The following is a 12,262-nucleotide window of genomic DNA, read 5'->3' on the forward strand; positions in this document are numbered from 1 at the left end:
TTAGTATGGTAATGAGAAGTAACCCTGATTTGATGGTCTTAGTATGGTAATGAGAAGTAACCCTGATTTGATGGTCTTAGTATGGTAATGAGAAGTAACCCTGATTTGATGGTCTTAGTATGGTAATGAGAAGTAACCCTGATTTGATGGTCTTAGTATGGTAATGAGAAGTAACCCTGATTTGATGGTCTTAGTATGGTAATGAGAAGTAACCCTGATTTGATGGTCTTAGTATGGTAATGAGAAGTAACCCTGATTTGATGGTCTTAGTATGGTAATGAGAAGTAACCCTGATTTGATGGTCTTAGTATGGTAATGAGAAGTAACCCTGATTTGATGGTCTTAGTATGGTAATGAGAAGTAACCCTGATTTGATGGTCTTAGTATGGTAATGAGAAGTAACCCTGATTTGATGGTCTTAGTATGGTAATGAGAAGTAACCCTGATTTGATGGTCTTAGTATGGTAATGAGAAGTAACCCTGATTTGATGGTCTTAGTATGGTAATGAGAAGTAACCCTGATTTGATGGTCTTAGTATGGTAATGAGAAGTAACCCTGATTTGATGGTCTTAGTATGGTAATGAGAAGTAACCCTGATTTGATGGTCTTAGTATGGTAATGAGAAGTAACCCTGATTTGATGGTCTTAGTATGGTAATGAGAAGTAACCCTGATTTGATGGTCTTAGTATGGTAATGAGAAGTAACCCTGATTTGATGGTCTTAGTATGGTAATGAGAAGTAACCCTGATTTGATGGTCTTAGTATGGTAATGAGAAGTAACCCTGATTTGATGGTCTTAGTATGGTAATGAGAAGTAACCCTGATTTGATGGTCTTAGTATGGTAATGAGAAGTAACCCTGATTTGATGGTCTTAGTATGGTAATGAGAAGTAACCCTGATTTGATGGTCTTAGTATGGTAATGAGAAGTAACCCTGATTTGATGGTCTTAGTATGGTAATGAGAAGTAACCCTGATTTGATGGTCTTAGTATGGTAATGAGAAGTAACCCTGATTTGATGGTCTTAGTATGGTAATGAGAAGTAACCCTGATTTGATGGTCTTAGTATGGTAATGAGAAGTAACCCTGATTTGATGGTCTTAGTATGGTAATGAGAAGTAACCCTGATTTGATGGTCTTAGTATGGTAATGAGAAGTAACCCTGATTTGATGGTCTTAGTATGGTAATGAGAAGTAACCCTGATTTGATGGTCTTAGTATGGTAATGAGAAGTAACCCTGATTTGATGGTCTTAGTATGGTAATGAGAAGTAACCCTGATTTGATGGTCTTAGTATGGTAATGAGAAGTAACCCTGATTTGATGGTCTTAGTATGGTAATGAGAAGTAACCCTGATTTGATGGTCTTAGTATGGTAATGAGAAGTAACCCTGATTTGATGGTCTTAGTATGGTAATGAGAAGTAACCCTGATTTGATGGTCTTAGTATGGTAATGAGAAGTAACCCTGATTTGATGGTCTTAGTATGGTAATGAGAAGTAACCCTGATTTGATGGTCTTAGTATGGTAATGAGAAGTAACCCTGATTTGATGGTCTTAGTATGGTAATGAGAAGTAACCCTGATTTGATGGTCTTAGTATGGTAATGAGAAGTAACCCTGATTTGATGGTCTTAGTATGGTAATGAGAAGTAACCCTGATTTGATGGTCTTAGTATGGTAATGAGAAGTAACCCTGATTTGATGGTCTTAGTATGGTAATGAGAAGTAACCCTGATTTGATGGTCTTAGTATGGTAATGAGAAGTAACCCTGATTTGATGGTCTTAGTATGGTAATGAGAAGTAACCCTGATTTGATGGTCTTAGTATGGTAATGAGAAGTAACCCTGATTTGATGGTCTTAGTATGGTAATGAGAAGTAACCCTGATTTGATGGTCTTAGTATGGTAATGAGAAGTAACCCTGATTTGATGGTCTTAGTATGGTAATGAGAAGTAACCCTGATTTGATGGTCTTAGTATGGTAATGAGAAGTAACCCTGATTTGATGATTTTAGTATGGTAATGAGAAGTAACCCTGATTTGATGGTCTTAGTATGGTAATGAGAAGTAACCCTGATTTGATGATTTTAGTATGGTAGTGAGAAGTAACCCTGATTTGATGGTTTTAGTATGGTAGTGAGAGGTGTTATTATGGTAGTGAGAAGTGTTAGTATGGTAGTGAGAAGATTTAGTATGGTAGTATAAAGTAATCTTGATTTGATGGTTTGAGTATGGTAGTGAAAAGTTTTAGTATGGCAGTGAGAAGTTGTAGTATGATAGTGAGAAGTTGTTGTATGGCAATGAGACGTTTTAGTATGGTAGTGAGAAGTTGTAGTATGGTAGTGAGAAGTTGTAGTATGGTAATGAGACGTTTTAGTATGATTGTCAATGGTTTTAGTATGGTAGTGAGAAGTGTTAGTATGGTAGTGAAAAGTATTAGTTTGGTAGTGAGAAGTGTTAGAATGGTAGTGAGAAGTGTTAGTATGGTAGTGAGAAGTTTAAGTATGGTAGTGAGAAGTGTTAGTATGGTAGTATGAAGTAACCTTGATTTGACGGTTTGAGTAAGGTAGTAAAAATTTTTAGTATGGTAGTGAGAAGTTGTAGCATGGTAGTGAGAAGTGTTAGTATGGTAGTGAGAAGTTTCAGTATGGTAGTAAGGAAATTTTAGTATGGTAGTGAAAAGTTTTAGTATGGTAGTGAGAAGTGTTAGTATGGTAGTGTTAATTTTAGTATGGTAGTGAGAAGTTTTGGTATGGTAGTGAGAAGTGTTAGTATTGTAGTGAGAAGTTTCAGTATGGTAGTGAGAAGTGTTAGTATGGTAGTGAGAAGTGTTAGTATGGTAGTGAGAAGTTTCAGTATTGTAGTGAGAAGATTAAGTATGGCAGTATGAAGTAACCTTGATTTGGTGGTTTGAGTATGGTAGTGAGAAGTGTTATTATGGTAGTGAGAAATTTTAGTATGGTAGTGAGAAGATTTAGTATGGTAGTATGAAGTAGCCTTGATTTGACGGTTTGAGTATGGTAGTGAAAAGTTTTAGTATGGTAGTGAGAAGTTGTAGTATGGTAATTAGAAGTTTTAGTATGGTAGTGAGAGGTTTTAGAATGGTAGTGAGAAGTTTTAGTATGGTAGTGAAAAGTTTTAGTATGGTAGTGAGAAGTTGTAGTAGGGTAGGAGAGGTTTTAGTAAGCTAGTGAGAAGTTTTAGTATGGTAGTGAGAGGTTTTAGTAAGGTAGTGAGAAGTTTTAGTATGGTAGTGAGAAGTTTCAGTATTGCATTGAGAAGTTTTAGTATGGTAGTGAGAGGTATTAGTATGGTGATGAGAGGTTTTAGTATGGAAGTGAGAAGTTTTAGTATGGTAGTGAAAAGTTATAGTATGGTAGTGAGAAGTAACCTTGATTTGATGGTTTTAGTATGGTAGTGAGAGGTTTTAGTATGTAAGTGAGCAGTTTAAGTATGGTTGTGAGACGTTTTAGCATGGCAGTGAGCAGCTTTAGTATGGTAGTGAGAGGTTTTGGTATGATCGTGAGAAGTTTCAGTATGGTAGTGAGAAGTTTTAGTATGGTAGTGAGAAGTTTCAGTATTGTAGTGAGAAGTTTTAGGATGGTAGTGAGAGGTATTGGTATGGTAGTGAGAGGTTTTCAGTATGGTAGTGAGAAGTTTTAGTATGGTAGTGAGAGGTTTTAGTATAGTAGTGAGAAGTTTTAGTATGGTAGTGAGAAGTTTCAGTATCGTAGTAAGAAATTTTAGTATGGTAGTGAGAGGTATTAGTATGGTAGTGTGAGGTTTTAGTATGGTAGTGAGAAGTTTAAGTATGGTTGTGAGAGGTTTTAGTATGGTAGTGAAAAGTTTTAGTATGGTAGTGAGAAGTTTTAGTATTGTAGTGAGAAGTTTTAGTATGGTAGTGAGATGTTTTAGTATGGTAGTGAGAAGTTTAAGTATGGTTGTGAGAGGTTTTAGTATGGTAGTGAAAAGTTTTAGTATGGTAGTGAGAAGTTTTAGTATGTTAGTGAGAGGTTTTAGTATGGTAGTGAGAAGTTTCAGTATAGTAGTGAGAGGTTTTAGTATGGTAGTGAGAAGTTTCAGTATGGTAGTGAGAAGTAACCTTGATTTGATGGTTTTAGTATGGTAGTGAGAGGTTTTAGTATGGTAGTGAGAAGTTTTAGTATGGAAGTGAGATATTTTAGTATGGTAGTGAGAGGTTTTAGTATGGTAGTGAGCAGTTTAAGTATGGTAGTGATAAGTTTCAGTTTGGTAGTGAGAAGTTTCAGTATGGTAGTGAGAAGTGTTAGTATGGTAGTGAGAAGTGTTGGTATGGTAGTGAGAGGTTTAAGTATGGTAGTGAGCAGTTTAAGTATGGTAGTGAGAAGTTTAAGCATGGCAGTGAGAAGTTTCAGTATGGTAGTGAGAAGTTTTGGTATGGTAGTGAGAAGTTTCAGCATGGTAGTGAGAAGTTTAGATAATTAACTATAAGGGACAGTGATAAACGTTTCTGATAAGGATTTTTTTTCTCTCCCAGTATGGTAATTTTGGTTTTTCGTGTATATACATTAAGGATTCCTGTATAAAACTTTTTTTCTTATATGGATTTTTGGAAAAGGGAGTTAATGGCATAGTAGAAATTGCAAAGATACCAATTTAACACAGTATGTGATTTTCGGTGATTTTTTGGGTTTTGATCATTTGCAGAACAAATTCATACAATTTCTTTAAGTGTGTTATCAGATATGTATGAATGTTTGTAGAATTGATGAAAATATTATTTCCTTTTAAATTATGGAAGTAAAAGTTTTTAATCTTATTCTTTAAACTCAGAAAGCCGATTTTAGTTACCCCTACCCCCTATTTTTAATGAAAAACTACTCATTTTTTTACCATTTTTTGCAGATTAAATGCTTGATAAAAAAAGTTCTGCTATTAAACTTTTTTTAATATTTAACGAATTAAAAGAAAATGTGTTTCTCTTTCTAAAACAATCACAAAAATGGGGGGTCAGTGTGCTTCTTTTTTTGTCCCATTATCATTTTTGTTATTTTGTACTCTTTTCGGGGTCAAAAATCAAAAGTGCTTCAGTTACACTAAATATTTAAAAAAAATATCAATAATATGTAATTTTCCAGTTTGTTGCATATTATTTTTATCATATTAAACATTATAAAGTTGTACAGCAAAATTGAACCTGCTACAATTAAAATGGCGACACAGTGACAATTTAAGTGATCAATCTAGTGTCAAAAAAGGTGAAATTTTGACCTTTTTTGAAGCGCAAGAAATACACATTAATACACATTTTCAAAATGGCCGCCGAATTGGTATTTTTTTTAAATTCTTGTAAAAAAGTTCTACAAATAACAGGCATCTAGTTTTTTGACATATTTTTAAGATGCGTGTTTGCTAATAAACTTGATCATAATTTGTTAAAAATTACAAAAATCCGTTACACCAGATCAAAACGAGACTTGAACGTGATTGAAACCTCAGAAGAGTACATCCTTAATTCCCAAAGACATCCATACATCATTCGTGTGTTGTCTGGGGATGGGCTACCCACAATACATGTAACTCTGTCTATTTTCTTTCTTCACAAATCAACACTTGTTCATTTTTTTTCTGTGTCATTTTATTAACATTCTCGTACAAACCCTCCTCACACGGAAGTAACAAAAAAATATATAACACGGATGTTTTTTTTTCGGTTTCCGGGTTCCTTAGTTAAAGTTTAAGGATTGTTGTGATGTAAAGGAATCCAATAAAAACGAGGCCAGCAATATTCCGAAAGATTGTGATACAGAAGCTTAAAAAGTTAGTATTTCGTTTTTTAAAAAATGGAAAATGATTGGCAAGGATATCAAGCAAGTTAAGATTTTTTTTTTTGCAGACAGGCATTCTCTGTCTATTACCAGACAGGCATTATCTGTCTATTACCAGACAGGCATTCTCTGTCTATTACCAGACAGGCAATACCTGCCTATTACCAGACAGACATTCTCTGTCTATTACCAGACAGGCATTCTCTGTCTATTACCAGACAGGCATTACCTGCCTATTACCAGACAGGCATTCTCTGTCTATTACCAGACAGGCATTCTCTGTCTATTACTAGACAGGCATTCTCTGTCTATTACCAGACAGGCATTCTCTGTCTATTACCAGACATGCATTCTCTGTCTATTACTAGACAGGCCTTCTCTGTCTATTACCAGACAGGCATTCTCTGTCTATTACCAGACAGGCATTATCTGTCTATTACCAGACACATTCTCTGTCTATTACCAGACAGGCATATTACCAAATGTTAAGACACAGCCATCTGTGTGTGTATTACGTTCTTTTTTATCTATTTATTTTTATTTTATTTGAAATTAACCAGTAACCCTGCAATATTTGTAATTGATCATTTAGGGGTTTTACCCACCTGTCATTATATTTCAACAGTAGTTTGGACCATTGGGATTCTATGTTGTAGGTCCCTAGCATCACACGTGAGTCCCAGAAGGACGAACCAGCTGTGTGAAGCAGTGTAATTCATTTTTGCTCAGTGTAGATATTACCAAATTTTAAGGTTCATTAACAGGTGTATGTTGCGTTTATCTTTCAGGAAATAAAATGGTAGACACTGCTGGTGAATTTTATTTTCGCCGAGGTTTGCTGTAATTTTAATGGCCACAATTAGATATTTTTTTTAATAGTGGCATGGTTCATAATATACACACTTTTCAGATTATTTCATTTGAAATTAACCGGAAACACTCCAATTTAGATTTCCAACATTTTGGCCTCTAATATCACCGAGAGGTCATAGAAGGACAAAACAGCTGCATGATTCAGTGTCATCCACGTGTTTCGTCTAAGGCTATATTATCACCTCCTTCTCCCACTGATTCATTAAGTTACGTAATGTGTTTTTCATTTTTGCATTCTGTAGATTTATCAACTGTATAGGTACAATCACGTGTATGTGTTTGACACTTACCTTTCAATGTAATAGTGGAACACACTGATAGTGGATTACTTCCTCCCCGAAGATTTCATAACTTTGATTGAGCAACATTTATCTCTTTTGAGTAGTGGCATGTTCATACCATACACACATTACTTATTATTAATTTGAAATTAACCTGCTGGCCCCGGTTTCATCAACGTTCCTTAACTTTATGGATATGCCCGATACGTATACGCAATACGGAAATGACGACACGAAAATACGACAAGAAAAACATGTGTATTACGAAGGGTGGAAACTCCTTAAACCGGCTTTTCCCTTAAATATAAGGAGATTCCTAAACGTAAATAAAATCGCGTTTAATAAAGCTTCCTCAACTTAAATCCTTCCTTAAATATAAGGAATTCCTTAGCGATTTTAAGTTAAAACATTTTAGTTAAGGAACGTTGATGAAACCGGGGCCTGTAGTCCTCTAATGTTTGAAGTTAATTACGTGGTTTTATGTTCCTCCCTTACTGTTTTTTAGCCCAATCGGGATTTATCTTTGCCCCACAGTCCTCACATTTTTAGTAACTTAAATGGCGTCTGATAGTAACAGCAAAAGCTGACCAAACTTTTAAATGACTGATGTCAAGCTGTTTAGAGACTTTATACATGTATTTCAGATCAAGGGAAACTGGATTAAATTAATTTTGCATTAAATCTTTACCTAAACATCAAACACATTAAGTATGTCTTTGACATGTCTTATAGTAAGCGTTATCAACCAAAAATGTTTTTTTTTTTTTTAACAAATCACGAGTCGTACAAATATAGTGAATAGGGTTTGACGACTAAATTGGAAATCATTTGTTAGCTTCCCTTTCGTGTTACGTGAACCCTAAAGTTAAAAATCCACTTTTCCCCTGTTAAGCAAACAATGGAGTGTGTTGCACGTCATCGCATGCTGATAGATAACCGTCCTATTGGTTATTCGAAAGTTAAAAGAATTTATTACTTTCGCCGACAAATCAATAAATAAAGTAACACCTGCTGGAGAGACAGACCACCTGTAATTAAACGACCAACTTGACGATTTCGCATTTGTGACATTTTACGTTGATCTAGCGTGCAGTTAAATGACACCTTCAACAAGTGTTAATGAAAGGAAATTCAACAATTAACATAGACAGTCTTTAAGGTACACCAATGTGTTGCTGGGATTTGAAACATGTACATATTACATATGCATTTTTACGTTAAATTGTAGGGGGAAATGAAAATGAATAAATAGAATAGTTAAATAGAATAAAAAAAGACGCAATGTCAACACAACCGTAATAATTCGAACTCATAACCTTTTAAACTGGGATAAAACTTTATATTCTTCACAAAAAAACCCGATATGTATTGGCCAAATCTGTTTTGGTTCTGAATTGTTCCATAGAACTGTAGAAACAGATGTGTGTTATTAAACTCCTAAGCTCTATTGGATGTGCATTGGTATATGAAATATATTACAAAACACTCCAGCAGAGAAAGAAAAGTATTCAACACGCTGCTTATACATGTATTTACAAATATAGCATATCACCCTTTAATAAATCCAGGAGACAACGGATACATTCTTATCTAACGTAACAGGACTGGTAATTATCAAAGGACAATGACATATCTTTTTGCTCTTTATCTAGAACGGTTGAGACATTGCGTTTTACCAGGCATGCGCTTCGTGATAGATGAATAGGGCAGATTGCAGGCGTATTAGGCTAAGCAATTGTCAATTATTTGTTTTTAATTTTAGAGTTATATTTCAAAAGTAACTACGGTCTGTTGAGATAAGAGTCTGATAAAAGAAGATGGTGTAAAAGCAACTAACGGATTTTGTTGTTGTTGAAGAAGATGAATAATACCTCCACTGCCAAGCGATAATCCCCCACCTCATTAGTTCGTCAATAAGTAATGTTTGATTGATATATTTGTGTTTGACGATGAACTTAGAAGATCACACGAGGGTACCGGTGTCAAACTCGGTGCGTACGTGACATTTTACTACCCACGTGGTTGATGGCCCGGGTGTAAATTGTAACTTGCTCTGGATTAAGGGGTGTGTTCTGTATCTGTGCCGCTGTTTATGTTCAGTAACCCCATCTACACTGAAGGGTGCTATCTATGAGCGCTGGGTAGCGGTGTTACAACAGTTTGACATTGAAATCAAATACAAACCAGCCAGTCAAATGGTCGTCCCGGATGCTCTGTCGAGGTGCCACCCAACTCCTGGGATACCTGTGTTGGATGCTAACCCAGATGAGGAGATCCTCATTTCCCTTCAGTTGATAAGGACGTGCCTGCGATCACTTTACCTACAGGGGAGAACTTGAGTGATTTGCTCTTTCAACGTGTGTCCGAGGTGAACAATATATGTGAAGATCGGCCATTTCTCGACTCAGCCTGCGAGTATGATGCAGAAACAGAGGAAGACGATGGTGTTACTGAACATAAAAAGCGGCACATATACAGAACACACCCCTTAATCCAGAGCAGGTTATCTCCCTTAGTGCTCCGACGTCGTACAAAGGATATTATATCTTCTCCGTCAGTCGGTGTAGATGTCGATGAAATCACTGAGGTTCCAACACCTTATCTTCATGTGGAGAGTGACGCGTACTCTACCCGTGTGTCTGGAAATAGTGACTGTGAACATGAAATATCTGGAAGTGACAATTTTCACCAGGCCACGCAAGTAGATTCGCAGAATGTTCTCAGTGATAGTGACCCTTTCCAAAAAACCACCGATATTGACTCTGGGGAAACCCAAATGGGGATACCAACAGACATCGATAGTACTGTCACTCATGATCATCGTCAGTTTGCACTGGACACGGATTTTGATGTCCAAGACCCGCCTCTACCATTGATTCCAGATCTAGAACGAATGTCAAACAACACCAATGAGGATACAACAGTAACGGAAGCCGAACAATCTTTTGTACCCCATTCTGACTCGGAATTTGGAGAACAGACTACACACATGCCACATTTCGTGTATTGGGAAAGCCTGCAGATGAATTGGCATTGTTACAGCGAAATGACACCGCATTTCAAGACATTTACATGTACCTTGTGGATGGGACCTTACCAATTAGTCAGAAGGACGCGCGACGTGTTATACTTCAAAGTTCAGACTTTATGTTGATGGATGGTGTGCTATTTCACTCGTGCGTTGCCAGGGCTAAACGTACTAAAGACATGAACACGTACCAATTAGCTCTACCCGACTCTCATGTACAAGATGTGCTTCGACTTTATCACGACAGTCCGATGGGAGGTCATAGTGGAATCCACGACTGTCTTGACAAGGTCAAGGGACATTTTTTCTTCCAACACATGGCTGATATCATAACAGATTATGTGCGTTCGTGTATCTCATGGCAACAGCGTCAACTGACGCGGCATCCGCTACACCAAGTGCGCCGTACAGCGTATGGCAAGTAGACAGCTTTGGCCCACTACCCATGACACCGTCTGGAAAGACTTTCATACTGACAGCTATAGATATGTTCAGCAAATTTATCTACATGGAGCCCATGGCTAGTGATGCTGCTTGTACAGTGTCTACCGTTCTATTTCGTATGCTTACTACCTACGGCAGCTGTGATACTCTGGTGTCCGACAGAGGTACCGAATTTACATCGAGGGTAACGCAAGAGTTGTGCCGTTTATTTGAGGTAAAAGAGGAATTTACACCAAGTTTCGTGCACCACTGCCTTGGAGCATGTGAAAGAACTCATTTGACACTGGCTGCAAAACTCACCCCATACATGGACAGTACACGATCAAACTGGGAGGATGTGCTACCTTCCCTTACTGTGGCAATGAACTTGTCTGTAAACAGCTCCACTGAACATCCACCGTATGAAATACTCTTTGGTCAGCGTCCCAGCTTTCCCTGTCTACACATATCCTCCCCTCCGACTTACAATCTCTGCCGAAGGATATGCATTCATACATAAAAGGTCTACAACAACGTATTCAGCTCATTAGAACAGACATGCTGGAAAATGTTAAGACTGCTCAGTACAGGATGGTGGCCAATGCCAATTCCACAGCAAGACCACTTCAACTGGCTGTTGGGAATTATGTGTTTCTCGCCAAACAACCTACTGGTGCGGGACGGAAGCTTCAGAACTTGTATACAGGTGTGTACGTGGTGCAAGTGATTGTTTCGTCTCATCTCTTTACACTTCAAGACCCGGTCACCGCCATTGTGTTACCCCTTCCCATGCATGTGGATAGATGGAAGATGGCCTACGTTCGGAAACCTACGCCAGATTCTTTCTTTCGAGTGGTCACTTCCAACAGAGCTGTCCTCAAGGAGGATGTGGGAGTACAAGCTGATCTACTGACACAGGATCAAGACTACAGCAGTGATGATAGTAGCAATTCCCAGACTGTCCATACTCCCGGGGACTCTTCTTCCTCCCAGACACACACACAGCAATTACCTATGCTAACACGCCCTGAAAGACAACGAGGGAAACCTCTTCGATTCCGTGATGTCGATCACATTGATCCGCTGGCAGACACTCATGGTTCGGTCTCCTCAGATGTGGAGGGATTACACAAGATTAAACGTGTTCTTGCTCAGAGACACTCACCTTCCGGTTGTGAATATCTTGTCCAACTCGTTGGTGAACCTGCTCAGAATGCAATATGGGTCAAGGACACTTCATTGAATGGGAAAGCTCGCAAGGCTATCAATAGGAGGCCACCGCCTCTGGTGCCATGAATCTGGTGCCATGAACTTTGTACATAGTCAGAATAATGGTATGATTTGTAGTGAACTAAAGTTTGAATGATACGGATGAATACATAATGCCATGGTTTGCATGGAATGCTGTTGGTATTGAGGATTATTTTATTGCTCAATTCTTGACGAAGTTTTAGTGGGTTTATCTTACTTGTATCATGTTGCATACTATGAAACCAGAAACAATTGTAATCGTTTACGTGTGTTTCAAATTATCTTGAATGAACAGTGTTAGTTAGTGATTTTCGGGTTTTAAACTGCAATTGATGCCTGTCTTTCTAAGTGGATTACTTACAAATGCAAATGTTTAAATGATTATATGGTTACCCACAATGACAATAGATTGCATTTGGATACTATGCTCAGGCGTGACTTGTTGAAATTACTGGTAAAACTGTGTGTTATACTTTGGAATTTGGATAATTGTACTATACCGTGGTGACTCGTGTAACTGGCGCACCAATGTAATTTGCATAGGTGGAATGTTCTTAATGTCTTTACTTTGTGTTTGACCTTGGGAGTTGTCCTCC

Source organism: Mizuhopecten yessoensis, unplaced genomic scaffold (genome assembly GCF_002113885.1).
Source record: "Mizuhopecten yessoensis strain PY_sf001 unplaced genomic scaffold, ASM211388v2 scaffold9101, whole genome shotgun sequence".
Classification (NCBI taxonomy): domain Eukaryota; kingdom Metazoa; phylum Mollusca; class Bivalvia; order Pectinida; family Pectinidae; genus Mizuhopecten; species Mizuhopecten yessoensis.